Source organism: Ovis aries, chromosome 11, assembly GCF_016772045.2.
Source record: "Ovis aries strain OAR_USU_Benz2616 breed Rambouillet chromosome 11, ARS-UI_Ramb_v3.0, whole genome shotgun sequence".
Classification (NCBI taxonomy): domain Eukaryota; kingdom Metazoa; phylum Chordata; class Mammalia; order Artiodactyla; family Bovidae; genus Ovis; species Ovis aries.
The window spans coordinates 59730591-59755754 of NC_056064.1; the positions used below are offsets into that span (position 1 = coordinate 59730591).

Sequence of the window (25164 nt, forward strand, 5' to 3'; positions counted from 1 at the left end):
ATCTTCCTTTTCTATACGTGTGCATTGAAGGCAGACAGGGTAACTGGCTTGGAGAGTTGCTGCTGCTGCTGCTGCTAAGTCGCTTCAGTCGTGTCCAGCTCTGTGTGACCCCATAGACGGCAGCCCAGCAGGCTCCCCGGTCCCTGGGATTCTCCAGGCAAGAACACTGGAGTGGGTTGCCATTTCCTTCTCCAATGCATGAAAGTGAAAAGTGAAAGTGAAGTCGCTTCGTCGTGTTGACCCTCAGAGACCCCATAGACGGCAGCCCGCCAGGCTCCCCTGTCCCTGGGACTCTCCAGGAAGAACACTGGAGTGGGTTGCCATTGCCTTCGGCTTGGAGAGTTACTATGACACAGAAGCACTCCCAGGAAGCAAACGAACGTTACCAGACGGGAAACTGGAGGCAGGGCTAACTGGGAGCTAGGCATTGGCAGATACACACCGCAATGTGTAAAATAGCTCAACAAGAACCTCTGCATAACACAGGGAAAATACTCAGTCCCTTACAGCTATCTATAACGGAAATGAATCTGAAAAAGAACATATATATACATATATATATATATATATATATATATAGCAGAACCATTTTGTGAAACTGAAGCTAACATAGTGTTGTAAATCAACCACACTTCAATTAAAAAAAAAAAAAGAGTTACCATGGATTGAATGAGATATCAGATAAAGCCCTGAGCACTCTGCACTCAATAATGTGCAGTTTTTATGATTCTTGCTCCCAAGATTCTTGAGATGGAATGTGGCTTGTTTAAAAAAAAAAAAATGGGAGAGGAAAGGTCTAGTCGTGGGGAATGGAAAAAAAAAATGAAATTTTAGTTGCTCATGACTCACTGACCACCAGGGAGCCATTTACAACTTATCTGTATGTTAGCAATGAAAACTATGTCTGTCCTCTTACGCCAACAAATTGCCATCAGGATAAGCTGATGCAAAAGGAAAGGGAAAAAAAAAAAAAAAAAAAAAAAAACAACTTTGTCCCTCTGGGTAGCGAGCAAGTCTTTATTTAAGATAAATCTGAGTAAGCAGATCTATGTAACAGTCTACTTTACCGTTTAAATGCCAACTGTAAAAATAAACGTGCCACCCCAAAGAAAAGTGTCTACTGAGTGGGCATCCCCTCGTTACGTTTAATCATTCACAGAATGCGTTCGGGGTTACCTCTGTGCCAGTTACTTGTGAACCCAGGGAAAATCTGACTGACTTAGCTTGAGTTTCTTTGGCGTCCTTATCCTTCTTTTATTTATTTACTTTTTGACTCTGCTTGCCTAAAAATGTGAGTGCATACGACTAGGAAAAGCCTATGAGTTTATGGGAATCGGTATATCCTTGGAATTACTTGCTGAGTGCTGAAGTGGCCATCTGATTTCCAAAGGTGCCCGGAGCCTCCTCCAGGCCCCTGTTGGCATCAGGAGTGGCGCTTTCTATCCGCTGTCAGCGCCTCTGTGGAAGGCGCTGCTGAGTTCCTTCCTCTCCCCTCATGGGCTTTCTCACCCCTGACTCACAGCAGGATCAAATGATGCATGCCTTGTTCACATGGCCGAGGCTTCTTTTTTTTCTTAAATTGGAGTATCACTGCTGTATGATGTGGGGTTGTTTCCGCTGTATAACAGTGTGAATCAGCCAGGGTAGACACGAGTCCCCTCCACCTCGGGCCTCGCTCTCCTCTCCCCCCGCTTCCCACCCCCTGGCGCATCACGGAGCACTCAGCTGGGCTCCCTGCATACAGCAGCTTCCCGCTAGCTCTCTGTTTACACATGGTGGTGTGTATGTGTGTCAACCTTAATCTCTTAATCTGCCCCAGCCTATTCCTGCCCTGCAAATAGCTCCGCCTCAACCGCTTTTCCAGATGCCACATGTATGTGTCAATATGCAATATTCGTTTTTCTCCTGATTTACTTCACTCTGTATGACAGGCTCTGGGTCCATCCATGTCTCTACACACAACTCCTGAGATGTGTGCTAAAGAAAACTGCCTCAGGCAGAAGTCTTTATGGGAAGTACAAAGGTTGAGATCAATACGCTATTTTCCGTGAAACTTGAATATTCTTTGTGAATTGACTTTTTTGTTTTTTTCGGGCCTAGAGGATTTCTGTATCATCCATGTGACTTCATTAGGGTAAAGAAGAGCTGGAGATGACTTTCTCAGAAAATGTCACGAGGATCCCAGAGAAGCGTAGCCATAGGAGAGGTTCACCTGAAATAAACAGTCTGACATAGGGAACATCAGTGTGAACACACAGAGTCCCTGCTAGGTCGCTTCAGTCGTGTCTGATGCTTTGCGCCCCATGTGGCGAGCCAGGCTCCTCTGTCCACGGGATTCTCCAGGCAAGAACACTGGAGTGCGTTGCCATGCCCTCCTCCAGGGGATCTTCCCTACCTAGGGATTGGACCCGCATCTCATAACCTCACCATCATTGGCAGGCAGGTTCTTTACCTTTAGAGTCACTTGGAAGCCTTGGTGGCTCAGACAGTAAAGAATCTGCCTGCAGTACAGGAGACCTAGGTTAAATTCCTGGGTCACGAAGATCCCCTGAAGTAGGAAACGGCAGCCCACTCCAGTACTCTTGCCTGGAGAATCCCATGGACAGAGGAGCCTGGTGGGCTACAGTCCATGGGGCGGCAAAGAGTCGGACACAGCTGAGCAACTAAGAGTTTCACTTTCATAAAGCGTTTAAACCCGAACATATTCACATGAAGACGTGGTACGTGCTATGTACACGGCAGCTCTGCAGATATCACGAATGCCTCTCTTGTCTAGGGTGAAGATGGACCCACGCTGGTTTGGTGGTGGCCTCTATGCAGGAATCCATGCCAAATTCAATAAATCCTTCACAAAATAATTACAGAAGGCTCAGGCAATTTGATTTGTTCTTATCAATTTGGAACTTTGATCCCTGCTGTTATGAAATGCTGTTCAATACCATATGACTCCAATCATCCTTTCTACTCTAGCTGAGAGTGAAATACGTTCTAAATGATATTTTAAAGGCAAGGAGAAAAATCCATGATGGGAAATTGCGAAGGGAGACATTGCTGTCACAGAAACACGTGAGTGGAGAGATCAGCCAGCCCCCACCCAAGGTCACACTTCACTTATTTAACTTTTGCTAGTTAACTGTATCTATCTATTTATTTACCTTTTTGAAAATCGGAGTATAACTGATCTACAATGCTTCAGGTGCACATATATTTATTACGGACATGCTCGTGTTTATTCTTTTTCAGATTCTTTTCCATTATAGGTTATTTTAGGCTCACTCAGTAAAGCAGGAGACACGGTGTCGATCCCTGGGCCCGGAAGATCCCCTGGAGAAGGGCATGCAACCCACTCCAGTATTCTTACCTGGAGAATCCCATGGACAGAGGAGCTTGGCAGGCTACAGTCCATGCAAAGAGGCAGACATGACTGAGCAGCTAACGCTTTTACACTTTTCACAAGATATTGAACAGAGTTCCCTGTGATACGCAGTCATTCCTTATGGTGTATCTATTTGATGTACAGTAGAGTGCAGCTGTTGATCCCAAATTCCTAACTGAAGGGCCTTGCTCCAGAAGAGGAGGTTCCGTCCCTGGCCTAGATGCCCCTCTCTCTGTGGGGCAAGGACTAAGTAAGAGGTTAGCCTCTCAGAGACTGTGCTTCCTTTCTCGACCATGTTCCAAGGCTCCAGGACCACGGGATCTCCAGCCCCAAACAGCCCAGGCCTCCTTCCAAGCCAGCCTTCCTGAGCTTCTCCCCAGGTGTGGCTCCTGGGCCCCAGAAGCACACAAAGGCAGCTCTTTGGCAGAATGGAAGGTGTGGGGAGCGTGGAAGGCTTACACCGCACGGGTGGGGACCTATATCCCGCCGGGAATTGCCTCCGTGGCTCAGGTCGGAATCGGGAGCAAACTGAGATGGGGGTACCTGCTTTGGAGTGGGTGCAGGGACTGGGGCTTTCTCACCCTCGGATGCCACTGCGGGGCCTTCCCTGGTAGTCCGGGGTGAAGAACCGCGTGCCAGGGCCGGGGACATACGTTCCAGCTGTGGTCCCTGAAGGTTCCGCGTGCCATCCGGAAATGAAGCCCAGAAACCACCGCTACTGAGCCGGCTCGCCAGCCCTGGAGCTGCAGCAAGAGCAGGCACTGTGGTGAGGAGCCCGCGCCTGCGGCTGGGGAGTGGTCTCACTCCTGCAACTAGAGAAAGCCCGCACGCAGCAAGAACGAAATAAAAGGCAGGTGAATGTTTCAAAGCGCTAGTGAGAACCTCCAAAGGCTGAAAATTCTAAATCCAAAGTTGACTCTTTAAATCATAAAGCAGCTGTATTTGTTGAGACAGTATAATTAACACATTGTATTGAATCCTTCTTAGCATGGTGTGTGATTTAAACGGTTAGACATACAGTGTGTGGCTCTTGATTTTAACTCTTACCCTGGATTCCACAAATGTTAGGAAAGCACCTTCTGCTTGTTTGTATCTGTCTTTGTCCAGGAAGAGTTTTTGGTGCATTTGGAGGGATGGTGGACCAACCTGAAGGCTTAGAGGGGCTGGGATCAGTGAAACACGGAGATTTCATGAAGACTCACAGCCCTCATCTGTATCTCTTAATCTAATAAAAGAGAGAGGATTGTTTGGCCTTTGAGAATGCTTCCAGTTACAGGGCAGCAATACTGTCTAGTCCTCTGTCTCCAAAGCAGTGTCAATAGATAAGAAGTATTAACAGTAGGAATTCAATCTAATTTACAATGCGATTTTTTTTTTCATTTCGTCCCTGAAAACCAGAGAAGTATTTTGTATTAGTACAGCCTTCTCTAATCTAGTGCCAAAATTCACAAGAGCTAGGGTAGATCACAGGTGGCTAGAAATGTCTTAAACATTTCAGGGGATGTTCTCCCTGATTTTGAACAGTATTCATAAACATTTCAAAGTTCTCTTTGAGGTTAGACTTGAACATGCCTGTCTTTTGCTGTTGTTATTTAGCTGCTAAATCGTGTCCCACTGTCTGTGACCCCATGGACTGTAGCCTGCCAGACTCTTCTGTCCATGGGATTTCCCATGCAAGAATACTGGAGTCAGTTGCCATATCCTTCTCCAGGAGATCTTCCTGATCCAGGGATCAAACCCTTGTCTCCTGCCTTGTAGGTAGATTCTTTACGGCTGAGCCATGGGGGAATCCCACCTTTCTTCTGTAAGAGTCTTGAAATCTGCAGGTGTGATGATAATTATTCTTTCTCTATTTGACGACACTGGATCTTACCTACGGCACGTGGGCTTAGTTGCCCTGAGGCATGTGGGATCTTAGTTCCCAGACGAGGGGTCAAACCTGTACTGCCCGAATTGCAAAGCGCTGGATCTCCAGGGTGATGATGAGTTTGAGCAAGCTCCAGGGGTCGGTGATAGACAGGGAAGCCTGGTTTGCTGCTGTCCATGGGTCGCAAAGATTCAGACACGACTGAGCGACTGAACTGAACTGTGATCACCAGGGAAGTCCCCGATATTTATTCTTGATGTCACCTTCTGATACGAAGTGATGGATTCCAGAGACGTGTTATAACAATATTGGCTGATGCTTTTTTCCCCTGAGCACTACATCTAGTCTTCATGTTTGTTCTGGCAGAGAATGATTTAACTGGCCGGCTCCAGAGCGATTTTAATTTGCAAGGGAAAGGAGTAGTCTGTGAATTTGCCTGCACACCTATTAATATTTTCAAAACACAGGCCCTTCATCCCTGCTCTGTATCAGATGGTCAATGCATACACTGTCTGGACTGATGTTGTGGGTGAGACCTATAGCGGGCCCTGCTTTTATGCAGCCGCTTCGAACAGCAAGCGTTCATTTTGCAGCAGAAAGAGCAGAATCAATACCAGCGCTGGAAACAGTCCCATGGCTTTGCTTGCATTGGGTGGAACAGATAATGTGGTTGTTTATGAAATCACAAACCATGCATATCCTGCCTCATCTAGCTCTGAAATTCAGTGGCAGAGTGATGCAAGGGACTCTCCAGCAACTGAAATAATAGCATCAAGACAACACCTCAGATTCGTTTGTTGCCTCGTAAAATGAAATGCTACTTGCGTGCCTGTTGATGTGTCAAAAATGGGATGATTTGTCAGAAGTGGGACAACTCTGTTTTCCTTTGCCAAAATGAAAAGAAGCTCTTATCTTGAGTCCTCTGTTTACCCCCAACCCCTAAAGACAGCCAAGTTTGGATAAAGAGGGTCTGCCAACATTCGGTCCCATCCATGAGATGAATTAGGAAATTCTTCGAAGTCTTACTAAGGAGCATCATTGAAATTCTTCAGGGTTTAAAAAAAAAACATAAGAGTGTAGATGAACGTATTCAATTCTTTCTTTCTGTCTCAACGAAACTAAATTTCAGCTCTGAAAGGAACGTATTTGATTGTCTTCTGTGTCTGAAACTTTTAAATATTTGCATATATCATTTCATTTTCAGCTGAGTCAATAGAGGCTGATCATCTATACTAAGTGTCAGCAAGCATTTTTCTTTAAGGGCCAGGTAGTCAGTATCCTAAGTTTTCGGGGCCTCATTGGGTCTCTGTCAGCGCAATTCAACTCTGTAATAGTAGCTCAAAGGCAGTCATAGACGATAAGAAAAAAATAAGGATGGCTGTGTGTTCCATAAACGGTTATTTACAAAAACAGGCTTTTCGGCTTACAGGCCCTTGATCTATACATACATAAAACTGTGAGAATAATTACTTTGTGGTTCTTGACAACCTCACTCTCATAAATGTGATCAAAAGATTTTTAGAATAGTACCCTGAGATATGTAAAATCCTCAACAATGGCCACTTAAGAAAAATTCTTTTAAGGAAGTAAGCATGTTTTCCAATGGAAAACATGTATTCTAAAATATATACTCCATAAGGACAACTATCTCTCCCTCTCAAAAACTACCAATTTTTTTTTTTTCTAGAAAATGCTCATTGTAATGACTGTTTACCCAGTTCAAGGTTCTGTGAATTTTCCAGGCTTTGTGTTAAAGCCAAATAGAGTGAATTTATCAGCGAGTGCTACACCATGACGGCAGGGATGAATGCCCCATTCAAACCTATGATGGGTTTGACTCTTCTACAGTCTCTTTCCAACAGAGCTCCATCTGAAAAGGACAAAATCTGGTGGGAAGAAGGTGCCTTGCTTTACTGCATGACTGTGTCTATCTACCCCAAGAACGGTCACCTGCCAGGCCCCTCTGTCCATGGGATTCTCCAGGTAAGAATACTGGAGTGAGTATCCATTCTCTTCTCCAGGGGATCTTCCCAACCCAGGGGTTGAACCTGGGTCTCCTGCATTGCAGGCAGATTCTTTACCATCTGAGCCACCAGGGAAGTCCATCTAGTTCATAACATGGTACAGAGGAGAAGTGAGAGACGAAGAAAAGACAGGGAAATTTCCAGTCTGGATATTTACTGTCATACAGAGAATCTTTTACTCAACTATTCATCAGAAAGACAGGAAGGAAAGAAGACGAAAAAACTATCAGCGAAATCTGTCTTTTTATAAATGTATTTCTTTTTCCTGGGTAGGGTTTTGGAAGATAAAAAGGATTTTGGGGGATGTGAGTTTGGGAGATAAAGGCGGTTTAGATTAGTAGCTTTTTTACTTAAACCGTTTTTTTTTTTTAAAGTTGCATTACAAACGAAAAAGGGAGTGAGGTGTGCTGTGCTGAGGTAGACGACAATTATTTGCATCCAGATGTGGCTGTGGGGCAACTTTTTCACATATGATATTAATAAAATCAGGGTCTTGTGATTCATGGTAATGGAGTATTACATAGAACCACAAAGGAATGATACTGGTGTGAAGAAGCTATTTATTTAAAAAAAAAAAAAAAAAAAAAAGCATATACTGTGCTGTTCTGAAGGAAGGACACGCTGTTCAAAAATACTGAAAAAGTAAGTGAGCACATGTTATTCAAGGGTTACTATATCAGAAGAACACCGCTAATTGCCGAAAGGTGACCTTAACAGAACAGGTAGGGCAGATACAAAAATTTCTCTGTGACTCAAATGCTTGGTTAGAGCAGCTGTCATTTGAAATGGCTCACGGTTCCCCAGGATCGGAGCGATCTGTATGTCAGTGTGCCGTTCCGGGCTACATCTAGTTGCTGACGAAATACAAAGGGCTTTTCATACAGAAATTTCTTTCATCCCTTTTTGAACTTGAAAGGGAGAACACGAGGAGGAAATGCCATTTCCTTCCTTAGATGTTTATGACTGAGTGGGCTTCTTTAGCGAGGGATAAAATCGCTTTGCTAAAGAAATCCTCCTTTGAGAATAACTGGAGGTCATGACGCTGTTGCTGCTGCTCATCACTAAGGCGTGTCCGACTCTCTGTGACCCCGGGGACTGCAGCGCACCAGGCTTCCCTGCCCTTCACTGTCTCCAGAGTTTGCTAAGACTCATTTCCGTTGAGTGGATGATGCCATCCAACCACCCTCCCACCGCCCCTTCTCCTCCTGCCCTCAGTCTTTCCCAGCATCGGGGGCTTTTCCAGTGAGTCTGCTCTTTGCATCAGGTGGCCAAAGTATTGGAGCTCAATACGCAGGACTGGAGGTCAGTGCTGCATGCTTAAGAAATGGAGGAGTTGTGCAATTTCAAAGGAAGTTTGCAATAAAAAGGTTGAAGAGAAAACAAAACAAAAAAACTAAAAAAAAAAAAAAAATGTTGGCGAGCTAACCAGTTGGCAATGGCTTTGACTTTAACGCAAAATCATGAATCTGTGTGATTTATGCAGTCTTCTTTTCTGGATCAAACCTTTAGTCTCTGTAATTCAGAACAAAGGTATTTATCACAATGTATGTTCTTTTCAGTCATTTTTTGTGTCTCTCAGGCTATATACCTATCAGTACATATCTTTCAAGTAAATATCCTCCAAAATAAGAGAGAGAGCCATCTTTACCCAAAGGAATATTTTGATCTTACTCACCACGTCAAACCTCAGTATTTCTCATCAACCTGAGAAATGGATTTCAGTTTAAGGTTTAAAAAAAAAAAAAAGCAGCCCTTTATATGTTTTGGGAACCCAGCTAGTGTTCTTCATTGGTTTATAGATTTTAATATAGCCTCTCTATATAGATTTTAATCTATCTGTAAATCTATAGATTTAGAATCTACATAGAGATTTTAATATATTCTCTAAAGCAAATCTGAATGTCATACAGGTAAATATTTACAGATATGTCATTAGTCACCATAATTAGTGAGTTAATGTATGCTTTGTCAAGTCAACAGGAAATTTGGGGGAGCTGACTAAGCTATTTCACGCTTCTGCAGTTCTTGAAATAATGTATTTTAAGTGTCTTCTTTAGCCTGGAAGTGCCTCCCCAGTTCCCCAAATGGGTAAAGAATCTGCCTGCAACGCAAGAGACAGGGGAAATGCAGGTTCCATCCCGGGGTAGTGAAAAGCTCCTGGAGGAGGAAATGGCAACCCACTCCAGGGTCCTTGCCTGAAAAATCCCATGGACAGAGGAGCCTGGCGGGCTACAGTCCATGGGGTCGCAAAGATTCAAACACCCAGTGACAGAGCGGTGGAGTCAGCCTGGAAAGCGAGGTGTGCAGAGAGACGGGGAGCAAATGCAGTGGCCGGGCCAAAGCTCTTTACGTTTCCCTCAGCTGGACTCTGAGATACCCACGAAGCTCCCTGGTCCTTTTCTCGTCTGAACGTTAAAGGCTGACCTCTCAGGAGAAGCACAGACATGGTCAGGAGTCAAGGAAGAAAGTGTCTGGGTGATGCACACTTAAGAGGAACATCTCACAATGGGAGGAAGCGAAGCAGCTTTCTTACAGGCATTCTATCTTAAAATAATGCCTCACTGCACCATATGATGAAAGCTCTTCAGAGCGCAGAATGTGAGTCACGATGGAAACTCCTTTAACTGAATGGCATGGAAAATGGCCCCAGGGCTGCTAGGGAAGTGCCTGGGTAATCACATGTTATCAGAACCACCTCACTGTCAACTTGTCTAAAACCCAGGACTCAGAGCTGGCTTTAATGCTAGTGAACTCCATCGGGAAACAAATCATTTTACTGAAATAAAAACGTGCCACCCATAAAAATAATCAAATGGACTCTGCTTTCAAAGGGGTTTCTTGTGGTTCTTTTAACAGTCGGCTCCTTGGGAAAGGCAGGGGAGAGTGAAAAGGGATCCATATAAAATGAACACGCACAGGTTTATTTTGTAGAAGAGACGCTGATGTGAAATAGTTCTGGCCGAGTGATGGGGTCTTTAGAGTTTTAATTTAGCAGTTGTCTGAGATTCAGTAGTTTAAATGCTTGAAAAAACTTTTCACGGTTATTTCTAATAATTCTTGTCATATTTCTGCAGGTTTTGAGAGTCTATTCAGGTAGAACTTTGTTTCATTTAAATGATGAGCCCCACTCAGAAAGTTTAGGCTCCAGGTTAAGAAAGGGAAATATAGGAAATATATCTTTTAACAGCAATCCCCAACATGTTTGGCATCAAGACCAGTTTCGTGGAAGATAGTTTTTCCCAGGATCAAGGTGGGGGTGAGAGGGATGGTCTGGGGATGATTCAAGCATTGCATTTTTTGTGCACTTTGCTTCTATATTATTACATCAGCACCACCTCGGATCATCAGGCATTGGATTCAGTAGGCTGGGGACCCGATTTAACGCACACACACACACAGAGTCAAATCCATACACACTCTAGAAGACAGACGAATACAGAGTGTCCCAGTGTGTGTTTTTGAAGAGAAGTGTACGCACACACTGAGGAGTTACTATGTGCTTGGAAGACCTGATGTTATGTAGCATATTACACCCATTATTTCAGTAATTAAATGTTGCCACTTAACGACTCATGTTGCTCACACACTCTTCTGAGAGCCCCACACACTGGGTCCTGGGGATGTTTAAAGCAGAGACTCGGTCCCCACAGCGGCTGCCCGGCTCTGATCCTCAGAAGTCCTTCTTTCAAGTGGACGAAGGGAGGGGCATCAGAGAGGCATGGCTGCTCTTCGTCGTCACTGTGACGAGAAAGACTTTTAAAAAGGTGGCTCTGAAGATGAGCAGAGGTTTCCTGTATCAGATCTGCCTCGAGGAGGGCATCTTCCAAAGCCTGCTGATTATCGCGGCCTCCCTGGTGGTCCGGTAGCTAAAACTTTGAGCTCCCAGTGGGGGATGTGGGGGGAGGCACTGGCTCAATCCCTGGTCGGGGAACTAAGATTCCTACCTTCCTCACAGTGTGACCAAAATGAATGAACTAATAAACAAAACAGATGTTGTATTGCTAAAGCAAACAGAAAGAGCCTATCGATTATTAAGCTGTGCTCCATGCACCGAGTGGGAAGCAAGTCTGAAATGATGCGCGTATATGTCTGCGTAGGGAGGAGCCATCCTAATTACGAGAATGTTTGAAGAAGGTTTCTAAAGTGGCCAACTCAGAAACCGTGACCTTTGTGTCTGATTGGTCGTAAAATACGAAACCAATGAGATCTAATCCAACGAGTCATCAGCTGTTTGAACCCCACTGCATTCTTGTTATCACAATGGCTTTGAGTATTTGCTGGAGAGATTACTAAATATTTATACAGATGATTCAATGGCCAATTCAGTAACAGATGATTCACTACTGTTCACAAAGCAAGGCGCTTACGAGTTTAGTCTCTGAGGTATGCCTCTGCGATGTAGCTCAGCTCCGCATCCAGGCTGCTCTCAAGACACATGCAAGAAGCTTTAATGTCATGCTTTTCCGATCTGTAAAGTGGGGATAACAGAAATAGTTCATGAGGCTCTTGCCAAGATTCACTGTGATGACCCAGGAAATGCACTTAACAATGGTCAATACGGCTCAATTCTTACTTGTTGCATTGTTTATAACACCAACATCATCATCCTTACCACCGCCCGATGCAAACAACCACTTTCATTCATGTCTGACCACAAGCAAGTCTCCTTACATTGCGGTCTGGTTCCTTGAGTTGTCTGCTCATTAAGTCTAATGTAGCCCTCAAGACAGACAGAAAAAGAGAAGAAAAGGAAGGAAGGAAGGAGGAAAGAGAGAGGGAAAGCTCTTTTTTAACCAGCCTGCACACGTTCGTACGGAGGGAGTGAGAGAGAAGGAGGAGGAGAGGGAGACAGAGGCCTGCTCTGTTTTCTGTTGCTCTGGCTATAAGCCCATATTCTTCAAATGCTTTTTAACTGGTGTGATCTCTTCCCCATGCTGATCACTGTCTCCTGACGGTGCTACATTTTTTTCAATATCTCTTTACAGGAAAGTTACCCTGTATGGAACTTTCCAGATGCTCTAAAGTGTTTAAAAAATAATTAGCAAAGATAGCAAAGATCTAATAAAAGAGGAATTTGCTGTAAACCCTGGTCATTGTTATCCTATTCTTAGAAGTGGGGTTTTTTTTCCTATCTATTTGTCTGTGTGTGTGTTTAATTTAAATTATTAAACTTACTTGCCTTGAAAGTTTAATAGCAACTTCTGTGAAGGTTTTGTCTTCTGTTTTTCGATTTGAGGAGAGGCCGTGTATATTTTTTGCATGTGTTTAAATTAAATGGAGAAGGGAACGGCACCCACTCCAGTACTCTTGCCTGGAAAATCCCATGAACAGAGGATCCTGGTAGGCTACAGTCCATGGGGTCGCAAAGAGTCGGACATGACTGGGTGACTTCACTTTCACTTTTAAATTAAAGGTGAATAGAAAGTTCTTGTGTAACTTACTGGTTCAATTCGGTGATCAGTAACATTGCAAAGTTAAGGTGGAGGAAGTTTAGAGAAACCTTTTATTTTTTTTCCTTAGGGTGACAATTTTTTTCCATGTCAAATGTTGTTTTATTTATTATAATACAGAACATTGTGAAGGCATGAAATTGGCAATATTTAACTATGGGATTCCCTTATGCAAGAGAAATTATGTGCTGGAGTACTTACTGACTGCTTTTGCACTCAATATTCCTTAGTTTAAAAGCACAGTTTAAAACAGTATATACAATATAATCTCATTTAAAATTATTATCAATAATAATATGATAAATATGTGCAGGCTCAGTCTCCCAGTCTTGTTCCACTCTTTGCAACCCCGTGGACTGTAGCCCATCAGGCCCCTCCCTCCATGGGATTCTCCAGGCAAGAATACTGGACTGGGTTGCCATTTCCTTCTCCAGGGGATCTTCCCGACCCTGGGATCCAATCGGCATCTCCTTCATTGGTAGGATTCTTTACTGCCCGGGATGCAATATGCTAAACATATGTGTCTAAATTTATGCACGCATTAAAATGAGAGGAGTATATCAAACGGTTGTTCCAGTTGTCTTTGAGAAGCTGTTTATAGAGGCCTTCATAATCTGCTCGGTTTTCTGTCATGTTTGAATAGTAAGTACCTAGTGAATGTTTCGGAGAAGGCAATGGCACCCCGCTCCAGTGCTCTTGCCTGGGAAATCCCACAGATGGAGGAGCCTGGTGGGCTACAGTCCATGGGGTCGCGCAGAGTCAGACATGACTGACGTGACCTAGCAGCAGCACCAGCAGTGAATGTATACCACTTTTGAAGTAATTATGCTTCTGATCAGAAGGAAAGCACAGAACCAAACCATGAAGCGCAGGATTAGTCTGTATTTGTAAAGCAATGATTCCTCGTCTCATTTAGCAAAGCATTCATCAAAGGAATAGTAGCCTAAAAACTCAAATGTATTATTAGCTACCGTCCAAACTTACTCATCTTCAGTCAATATACACTCACCAAAGGTAACTGACCATGAAGAAGTGCCACCAGCGAAAAAACCATACCCCCAAAGAGGCAGGTTTACATACAGCCTGCACTTTCTGGATCATGTTGAACCGTCCCAAAGCCCACTTTTCCAGGGAGGAAAAAGTCATGCCCAAGCCGTGGACTTTCAACTACCAAGCTCCACCCCTAGGAAATGTCCTGGGCAACCGTAGGGTATAGAAGCACCTGGTCTCCGAGCAACTGGAGTTCCGTTTAGCCTGTGGCTTCGTAAATCATGAGACCCGGCCAACTCCTCCACTCGGGGAGACACCAGGTTCCCTTGAGAACACACTGTTCTGGCCGACGCTTTATCTGAATAAAGAGACCCTGTGCAACTCTGCGCCAGCACGGCAGATCAAAGGGAACCTAGTGGCTACATTCTATGGCTGCATGGGTTCATGAACAACAAGGAGACCCATCCCCTACCAGTGGCTTTGAAACAATTCCACGTGCCTGAAATTCTGCTGTCATGCGTGCCCTGAAGACTGGCCTTCATCAGAAGGACATGATGTAGCGCTGGAGTTGACGAGGTCCTCGACTGGGGAATTGGACCACTGAGGTTCAAATCCTGGTCCGTGTGTGACCTCGAGCGGCTCAACCCTGTGCCTCTGTGCGTTCTCATCGGGTGAGTGGGAGTAGTAACAGCACCTATCTCATCAGCTGCTAGGTGGGGTCGATGAGTTAATATTTGTAAACACAATAAGCCTGGACCATAATAAGAATGATAAAGTGCTTGTTAAATTGAAAATTACCTGTCATGACGGTTTCAGTGATTTCTCTGGACCCTTAGAATCGGGTTCATTCCTCTATTTTGAAAGAATGCTAGGGAAAAAATTCAGATACGTTTCTGTAGGGGCACAAATAAAGAAACAATTGGTTCTGCTGGAGGAAAAAAAGGAAAATCATGTCAGCAGAGAGAGCACTGGGGTCCCAGCATGAGTGAAAGCCCCTTTGGTCCAGAAAAGAAAAGGTGAGGCATTCCAGTGGAAACACCGAACGTATAGTAACACACGATGTCGTTCAGCTGCTCAGTCGTGTGCAACTCTGTGACCCCACGGGCTGCAACACACCAGGTTCCCCTGTCCTTCATTACCTCCTGGAGTTTGCTCAAACTCATGTCCACTGAGTCAGTGATGCCATCCAGTCATCTCATTCTCTGTCTCCCCCTGTTCCTCCTGCCCTCAATTTGTCCCAGCATCAGGGTCTTCTCTACTGAGTCGGCTCCTGGCATCAGTTGGCCAAAGTGTTATTTCCTGGGTTGTATGTAATATGTGAAGTGAAGTGAACTCGCTCAGTCGTGTCCGACTCTTTGCGACCCCATGGACTGTAGCCTACCAGCTCCTCCCTCCAAGGGATTCTCCCTCCATGGGATTTTCCAGGCAAGAGTACTGGAGTGGGTTGCCATTTCCTCCTCCAGATGTAATATGTACGGGTCTATATTTTCACTCACAACAATAGAGCTGAAGCTAAGAAAGGGAAAATCCCGGCTCAGACAGACCATGATGAGGGGCGGCGTCTAGGTTGTGCAGGTGACCCCACCCCTCCCAGAGTCAACTCTGAGTGGCAGCCCATGAAACTCCTGTTCTTCATTGCATAGCTCCATACTAGAATCCCGGGTCTCTGCTTACTAACAGACAAAGGGTAGCAAACTTGCTTGGAGCTACAGGGAAACCTAGACCCAGAGAGGAACCCAGCGTTCTGACTCTTGCCTGGCACGGTGGGAGGGGACCACTGCTTCTGCCTGACGGCTTTGTCACACAGGTCTTCAGGAAGAGACAGCTGTCGTTGTTGCAAGCTGGAAATACTTTATACTCAGATGACGGTCAAGAGAAGCTTTCCAACAGATATGCCCTTACGTACCCCCTCAGAATCAGGGTTCTTTTTCCATCTCATAAAGATGCTTTGCAAGCAAGAGAAAGAAATAAGCAACCTGCCTGTTCAAGTTGAATAAGCAAAAGTCTGAAATTCGGAACTGGTAAAACAAAATTACCAATGGTTCAGGACACACGTTATGACAAAATTCCCGCTCACAAACCCTGGCCCGTCAATCATTGCAAACCCTCTACAGATTATAGGGTACTCTCGTCAATGCCAGCATTTGGAAAAAGCCTAACAAGACTTATTTTGAAGAATTCAAAGATGAGAAAAGAACACACATTAAAGATCAGAGGTAAAACAAAAGAACACTGTATGCATAAATGAAATTGAGTATGTTAGTAACACTGGCAGAGGCTGGCTAAATTCATCTCAACAAACCGTCTCAATCCTATTCTACAGATTCTCAGATTTTCTATTAAAATAGCAATGTGCCTTCAATATCATATTCATACTTTCAGATGCCCCTCTTAAAAAAAAAAAAAAAACAAAAAACTGTTACTAAACAGTCATTCCAGATGAATGGAAACTAAAATTTTTGTGGTGAGCACACTGCTTTCAGAAGTAGAAATATCAGTGTTGTATACAGGAAGCTGAGATAATATTAGAAGCCAGTGTTATCTTGATAAAAAAATAAATTAAAAATAAAAATGGATTGTAGATTAACTAAGACCTCTTTCACCAGACAAAAACCCATTTTGCTCAGTGGCTCAGCTGTTATCAAGATCTGTCCCATGTTTATATTAATAACTTTCCCTGGCTTTGCCCAGCTCCCCTGTGCTTGGTCTGCCTTCCTTGTGACAAATCCTATGTTGCTATATGCTTCTTTTGGTTGAGTAGTAGTCTACACCTCAGACAAATAATTTGGCATTCTGATTGAGGCAGGAGGCAGATGCCCCCAGCATCCCCACCCCATGCTCCCGCCCCAGAGTAAGCAACTGGAAATGCATTCCCTATTGCCCAAAACTCCAAGACAGGAATAGCAGGACAATTAAGGGAGGAGGCTGGACCCTACTCAGACCGCGTATCTGTCTTTCCCAAAGCCAGGAGCCTTCCCAACCACACTCATTCAGTCAGTCAGTCGCTCAGTGTCGGACTCTTTGCGACCCCATGAACTGCAGCATGCCAGGCCTCCCTGTCCATCACCAACTCCCAGAGTTCACTCAGACTCACGTCCATCGAGTCAGTGATGCTATCCAGCCATCTAATCCTTGGTCGTCCCCTTCTCCTCCTGCCCCCAATCCCTCCCAGCATCAGAGTCTTTTCCAATGAGTCAACTCTTCGCATGAGGTGGCCAAAGTACTGGAGTTTCAGCTTTAGCATCATTCCTTGCAAAGAAATCCCAGAGCTGATCTCCTTCAGAATGGACTGGTTGGATCTCCTTGCAGTCGAAGGGACTCTCAAGAGTCTTCTCCAACACCACAGTTCAAAAGCATCAATTCTTCGCTGCTCAGCTTTCTTCACAGTCCAACTCTCACATCCTTACATGACCACTGGAAAAACTTCCCAACCACACATGCACAGAAAACGCTCTTGCAGGCCAAAGGGGAGCAGTGTCAAAGGATGCTCTACCCAGATGCCTTTGTGGTAGGATCCATCTTGGCTAAGAGGCGCGGGCGCACACATGGGAGGATCTTGATATGCACCAAATATGGATTGTGAACCAGTCAAATCAGAATAATTGGCCAAAGGAGACCAGGAAGACGTGCCCCACAAAAGTAATTCAAACACTACCAAGAGGACACAACTCGGCAGCTCTCTCCCTGAGCCCACCCGTGCGTCCATTCACCTGTGCTGTGCTTTTTCCTCTTAATAAATACTTCACCTCTTTAACTCTTTTTATTTTTGTGGGAATTATTTTCCTGCAAAGCCAAAGGGCCAAGGCCCTTGTCAGTAGCCACTGGTTTAGTGGCTAGGATCTTGTCACCTGCTGTGAAATGCTGACTCACTGGAAAAGGCCCTGATGCTGGGAAAGATTGAGGGCGGGAGGAGAAGAGGGCAACAGAGGATGAGATGGTTCGATGGCATCACCTACTCAATGGACATGAGTTTGAGCAAGCTCCAAGAGACACTGAAGGACAGGGAGGCCTAGCGTGCTGCAGTTCATAGGGTCCCAAACAGTCAGACACCACTTCGTGACTTAACAGCAACAGAAAGAGACTATAAGAGGGCTGGATTAGATACTGAGTTGCAGCTCTGCCCTGTAACTCTTCTCAGAAGCCAGGCCTTAGGGCTTTCAACGGTCAAAGAGGTCAAAGGGCCAAACTGCTGATACTGCCGCTATCTAACCAAGAACAATGACTTGAAAGATGAAGTCGTAGATAAAAGTGCTGTTTCTGCACAACCATGATGTACAAAGTGACAGACGCCTTGCTTGTTGTCTTAGCTGCCCAAGACACAGCCTTTCTACTGTATGGGGTCCACTGCGGTTGCTGTTTACTCACTAAGTCCTGAACGGCGGTTTTGCAATTCCGTGGACTGTAGCCTGCCAGGCTCTTCTGTCCATGGAATTTCCCAGGCAACAATACTGGAGTGGCTTGCCATTTCCCTCTCCAGGGAATCTTCCTGACCCAAGGATCAAACCCGCATCTCCTGCATTGGCAGGCAGGTTCTTTGACCATTGAGCCACTTTTTTAAAATCAGTCAAACCAGTTTTGAATGTATAGATGCACTGTCTTATTTTATTAATAATAGAAGAACTTTAAACACAGTCCGGATTTTAGTTCTTAGAATTTGAGATGACCAGAGGATATAAAACCTAAAAGTCAAGCCACAAACGCTACAGTAATTAGAAGGCAGGTATCACCTGCCTGAGTAGGACAGCATCTTTTGGACGTCAGAAAGAAAGTAACAGACTTCTAGGATGAGGAACACTGATATACCGGTCACATCAGTTCTTAGGATCTGTCTCTGGACTGGGTTGAGTAAGAAGATTGAATGTGATGGTTCTGTTTTAGATTGAAAATCTTCGACTCCTAGAAAATATCACTTTCTCTTTTATGTAGCATCTTTACAGGCAAAATAAGATGTTAAGAGGTTAATTTTTTTTATTTCAGTCAATAGACTCAAAGTTCAGGGAGTGTGTGTTTGCTACCAAATTAGATAGTATAGTCATCATGACGACTTCTGTATGAATGACAGAGCACACGTGGCTCAGGAAAAGAGTTACTACCTTCAAGTCTGTTTGTTACATAAATAGATACATCCTTACGTGGCCTTCCCTTGCGGCTCAGACTGTAAAGAATCTGCCTGCAATGCAGGAGACCCGGGTTTGATCCCTGGGTTGGGAAGATCCCCTGGAGAAGGAAACGGCAACCCGCTCCAGTATTCTCGCCTGAAGAATCCCATGGACAGAGAAGCCTGGTGGGCTACAATCCATGGGGTCGCAAGGAGCCAGATACAAATGAGCAACTAACACTTTCACTTTCATCCTTACGTAACATCTCAGAAGTAAGTCACGAGAGTCACGTTGGGGTGCCCAGAACACCACCAGCATCCTAGGAGGTGTGATTCAGATGAAGGATGACCCAGCAAGACCGAGGGACCCTCTGGTTAACCTTCGGTGGGTATTCCAACCTCCTCTGACCCTTCTTGGCATCTCTTTATTAAGGTGAATAGAAGCATGCACAGGGTTTTCCCCTCCAGGAGAGCACACTTTGGAAAAGTCTGAGTTAGAAACTGCTACTTTTGTGCAACTGGGTTAGAAATTTCAGGCGCTTTATGTTTTCATAGACCTTTTCATTTCTAGGAAGGGGGAGCTGGATTTCCATGCTACGTTTCCAGTCTGAGAGAGAATCAGGAAGTAGAACTGAATATGAAGCAAGGGTGAAATAGAAAGAGTGGGACAAGAAAACAGAACTTCTGAGCCCTGATACAGCATCTTCCAGGGCAGTCGGCAGATGGCTTGAGAAATTGCTGATTTTATGTGATCTCAGGAACTCAAGGGCTTCCCTGGAGGATCCTGCAATGCAGGAGACACAGGTTTGATCCCTGGGTCAGGAAGGTCCCCTGGAAAAGGGAATGGCAACCCATTCCAGAATTTTTGCCTGAAAATCCAATGGACAGAGGAGCCTGGTGGGTTAAAATCCATGGGGTCTCAAAGAGTTGGTTACCTCTGAGCACACAGGGGAATGTGATATCTGTCTTAAAATACAAATATTAAAAAACTATGATACCCATAAAATATGTAACACCAAGCCTCAGGTTCTTTGTGTCCCATCACAGAAAGACTTCAGTGAGATAAAATGATAGGTAAGGGGTGGATTTGTTCAGAATTTAATGCACTCCATGCACAAGATGTGGACGATATCAGAAGGTGAGAGGCCTTAATCTTTCCAGGCTGGGTAATTTCATAGGCTAATGAGTGGGAGGATTATTCCAGCTGTTTCGGGAAATGGGTAGACATTCCCAGGAGTTGGACCACTGTCCACTTTTTGATTTTTATGGCTGGCCTCAGAGCTGCCGTGGTGCCTGTGGGTGTGCTGTTTAACTGATGCGTTACAGTGAGCGTACACTGAGGCTCAAGGTCTGGTGGAATTCACCCACCATCTTGGACCCATTTGATTCTAACAGGCCTATGTGTTGTCCTCGGGCTCTGTTATTTTTCAAAGGCTGTGTCCTGCCCCCTTCCCTCCTATTTCAGATGGTAACAGTCGTGCCACCCTGATGGGAAATGTTAATAATGGGGGAGGTGTCGCATGTATGGGAAATTTCTGCACCTTCCTAGTTAGTCCTTACGGTTCGTGTTTGCTCAGTCATGTCCAAGTCTTTGCCGCTCCATGAACTGTAGCCCACCAGACTCTTCTGTCCGCGGGATTTCCCAGGCAAGTTAACTGGAGTGGGTTGTCATTTCCTCCTCCAGGGGACCTTCCTGAAGCAGGGATTGAACCCACAGCTCTTGCACTGCAGGTGCTTTCCTTATCACTGTGCTACCTGGGAACCTACCTCTCAATTTTGCTGTAAACTTAAAACTGCTGCAGAAAAAAAAAAGAAATACAATGATGCTTTTAGTGGAGCAAATGGAGCTCCTTTTAATGGAGCTGATGATGAAAAGTTCGTACTAAATAGATAGAAAATTCTTAAGAAATTCTTACTACTGTAGTGTGTGCTCAGGTGCTTCAGTCAGGTCTGGCTCTTTGCGACCCCGTGGACCAAAGCCTGCCAGACTCCGCCGTCCATAGAGTTTTCCAGGCAAAGATACTGGACTGGATTATCATTTCCTTCTCCCACAGCTAGAAAAACATACAAGCCTTTTTACTTTCATCTTTCACAAATAAAATAATGCGAGGAAGACGTGTATTAGGTGAAGCATACACATTCTAAGGAAAGATTTTTGACTTTTGGAGCTTGCCTTCAAATTGGGCAACACATAAGCTCTTCAGTTGCTACAACAGCTATCCTGACAGCAAGCAAGAGTTTGCATCCCAGTAAAATTTCTCTCTTCCACCTCCCAGTATATAACTTGAGCTCCCAGGAAAACATTTCTCATAAAACTCTGCTTTCTTCTTTGATGTTGTAACTTTTGGCTGGGAAGAATCAGGAAATGTTCCTAACCTTGCTGGGGAGAATACACCCATAATAGCCAAACCTTCCTTGCTCAGAGACCCAGATAAGCCATTGAAAAGGGAGCCTGAAAGTGCTCCACCTGAAGAGGACAACTCTCAAGAAAGATATTCTTCAAATGGAGTTTTCACGTCTATTGCCCCTTCCATTTCCTTAGGATATAATTTCCTCCAGGTCAGCATGAAGTTAGGAAGGACACGTTGCCACCCAAAACTGAGAGTGTGTGTTTCTATAGCATCTGTTTTTGACAGTGTATATAAATAAGCAGCGTCTCCACCCCAGTAGAGGGCAAAGAAAGATACATATCTTTTTATGAGTTGGCTTTCTGAAAATGCAACTGCAAGAAAGAATGTGGGGGTGGAGCCCAATATAAGCACAACGTCAGAATGAAAAAGAACCACCTACAAAAATCTTTCTTGAAAAAGCATCCGTTCCTGAAGAAGATGCTTCTTGTGTGGGTTCGCACACACAGATTTACTCGCTATCCAGACTGACTTTTTCTCCCAAGGGCCTCTTTAAGAGAGAAACTTTAAACCTGGAGGTGAAAAAAAAAAAAAAAAAGCAAATTATGATTCTTAGAGATCTGTTGCCATTCTAAATATTTAACAGAAGCTGAGTGTGGCAGAGACACGCAGTTTCATCCCCAAGAGCTGCTTCTTGGATCCAGTGGTTTGGAGAGTGGTTTGAGTCCAACATTCAGAAGCAGAGGAAACAGATCTCTAAGCAGCTCAGCTGTTAAGAAATGCATCAGCCAGACATTCTATGCTTTAACTTAGGTCAGCGCTGAGGCAGGCTGAGACCCAGGACCCTTCGCTGTGGCACTCCCGGCTGGACAAACACCTTGAGAGGCAAAATACGAAGGGACTGTGAGAAACTTCAGACAACTGTGCACACGCGGTCGGGGCAGACGCTGAGCACGCTCGGTCGCTCAGGCGCGTCTGACCCTGCGCCCCCGAAGACTGCAGCCTGCCAGGCTCCTCTGTCCATGGAAATTTCCAGGCAAGAATACTGGAGTGGGCTGCCATTCCCTACTCCCAGATTCTGAATAAGGAGACACCAAAAGGCCCAAAAGACCAACCGCCACTTCGCTAGAGCTGGGAACAAAAGCAGGGTACTGTACATGACCCACCAACGGGCTGGGCAAACCACCTAAGCTGTCCCTCTGGCCAGACTCATGGACCCTCGCTTACCCTCACCCTATATAAGGAACAAGCTCACCTCCACCCTCCTCAGGGAACAAGCAGGGAAACCTGCCGCTTGCCCTCCATCCCTCCTGCTGCAGCAGGGGCCCCAGGAAAGCTTTCCCTGGATTTTGTTGTCCAGCCTCTGATCAATTTCCATTGATTGGCATCAGCCAAGAACCCTGGTCAGTATCAACATCTAGAGATAGAATCCATGTTTTTCTTCATATACATGCATGGTTTATTTATTATATAGACACATACGTGTGCCCGTGATTATGCGTGACTGGCAATAGTTTTAAGGCAGGAGACTGCAAACCGGACAGGGTATTTTTTCACTTGCCGACTCCCTGGCACGCTGCAGGATGAGAATCCCTGGGTCCCTGGCATTAAATATTAGAATTATCGTCCAGCCATAGTGGTTGGATGGCATCACCAGCTCAAGGGACATGAGTTTGAGCAAGTTCCAGGAGATGGTGAAGGACAAGGAAGCCTGGAGTGCTGCAGCCCATGAAGTCTCAAAGAGTCGGACACAACTGAGCGACTGAACAACAACCAGTTGTAGTAAAATCCCAAAACACCCCCATACATCCCCAAAAACACGCCAGAGAGAGCTGCTGCCCTGGATGGGAATTAACTTCATGAGCAGGCTGATAGGCAAGACAAGAATTCTTCCCCGCTCTTGAGGTCTGGGTAACTTGAGACCAGCGTCCTGGGATTCAGCTGGCTCCTCTGCCAAGGGCCTTTTGCAGGGAGCTCCTCCCACCATCTGAGCTGAGCTTGGCAAGGAGACTTCTTCCAACTTCCCCACTTGGAAGGTTTGGTTTCTGCAGTACTACCCTCTCTGATATGCTGACATTGGAAAGTGAATGGAAGTAAATGCAGGAAGTCAGATGCGGGGGAAATCAACTTTGGATTTTGTTCACACTGTAAAGAATAAACGCACACTATACCTTCCATCTACATAGACGACCCTTCGTGTTCAGGTCCTTTTAAGTTTAACATATTATTTCAAACATTTTAGAAATGTTAGGTCTTACTTTCTCTGCTTGATAGTGTTCGAATACCTCTTTTTTTTTTTTTTAAGGGGTTCCAAAGTACTTTGGGAAAGACAGACACAGAAAATACTATTACACTAGGGTCTTGTCTAAAAACAGAGAAATCAGACCCTTACAATGTACCAGACACCACGTAGTAGGTACTTTATAAATAGTTTTCATTTATATCTTCACATCAAGGATGACAGATACTGCTACTACTATTTTATACATGAGAAAGGGCTTTCCTGGTGGCTCACTAGTAAAGAATCTGCCTGCAAAGCAGGATACTTGGGTTTGGTCCCAAGTTCTGGAAGATCCCCTGGAGAAGGAAATGGCAACCCACTCCAGTATTCTTGTCTGGCCATTCCCATGGACCTGGAAGGCCCAGTCAATGGAGTTACCAGAGTCAGACATGACTTAGTGACTACCCCAAAACAATACATATATGAGAGAACAGAGCAAAGAAAGTTTAAGAAACTCTCATAAGTACTAACAAGACATATGTCACTTTTAAAATGCACGGGTTTAAAAGTTAACTTGTTTCTAACTTTGACACCAATGCAAATATTATTTTAACACCAAAGGAAGTGTAAATACACATTCTTAAATCTAATCTTCATGGAATCCAAAGATAGCCCCTTGGTTGAAATTAAATGTATTTCTGTTATTTTTAATGATTGGCTTAAAGAAGTGTGAAAGAGGATTTACATCTGCTCATTATCCAAGGACTTCTCAGGCGACCTAGACTACTCCTGCCTGTCCCGAGAGTTTAAGGTCAAACACATGTCACCCTTCTGGCCCAGACGTAGGCACACCCAGACCATCACACGGGCTCTAGACATTCGGTAGGAAACCAGAAAAGAAACAAAGGCTTCATCTGTATGTGGCGAGGGTGGAGCCCGGGAAACAGGATGGTTAAGCACCTGCCATTCTTCTGCTGCCCCCACCCGCCCCCCTTCCCTTTGTCCTTTCCTTCTTTCCGTCCGCTCAAAAACGTCTGACTCTTCACGACTCCAGGACTGTAGCCCGCCAGGCTCCTCAGTCCATGGGATTTCCCAGGCAAGAATCCTGGAGTGGGATGCTGTGTCCTTCTCCAGGGGATCTTCCAGGCCCAAGGATCTCTTCCATCTCCTGTACTGGCAGGCAGATTCTTTACCACGTGCCACCTGGGAAGCCCTTCTTTCCATCAACCAAGGACTATTTGCTACATGCCTAATAAATGCCAGGTTTTCTGCTGGTGAAAGCTTGCCCCATCTCTCAGAAGCTTCCTCCTTAGAACATCTTGTCACCTAATTGTTCCGCCCTCTGCTTTGGGAACATGTCCTTAGTTTCTCTGTTCTTCTTGTTCTGGCCTGGCTGTCTCCCTAGACATTTCTCTCATTGGAGGATTAAATCTTGGAAAATGCTGGTGACTTCTGCATCTTCCTCTATCTCCCCACTGCTCTGCGGCAGGAACTAGGGCTCTACTATTGGTGTGATTCCCACCCCACCCCAACCCCCCACCCCCCCCACCCCCCGCCCCAGGTCAGTTCTTTATGCCTGCGTTTTGGTTTTCCAAGAAAAAATGGTCTTTGGTTGGATCTTTGTTTTGTCACTCTAAGAAAGAAAAAAAAAAAAAAAAATACTAGCCATAAGCTTATAAACTGAAGATACAGTTTCTCTTGGCGGCCTGCTTCAGAACGATCCAGGTCTCATTGTGCTTTTCAGACTTTCATCAGTGTCTGAGCTGTGGGCCTCATTACACTGGAGAAGA

The 25164-nt window shown here is 44.9% G+C and overlaps 1 long non-coding RNA gene across 1 annotated transcript; it reads right to left on the reverse strand.

The window, feature by feature from the left end:
* Positions 1-7807: 7807 nt before the first annotated feature.
* LOC132657380 (uncharacterized) lies at positions 7808-16496 on the reverse strand. Its single transcript, XR_009595428.1, has 2 exons — positions 13727-16496; positions 7808-11735 (listed from the first exon to the last, which is right to left on the reverse strand). It is a non-coding gene; the product is annotated as an uncharacterized LOC132657380 (long non-coding RNA).
* Positions 16497-25164: the final 8668 nt, after the last annotated feature.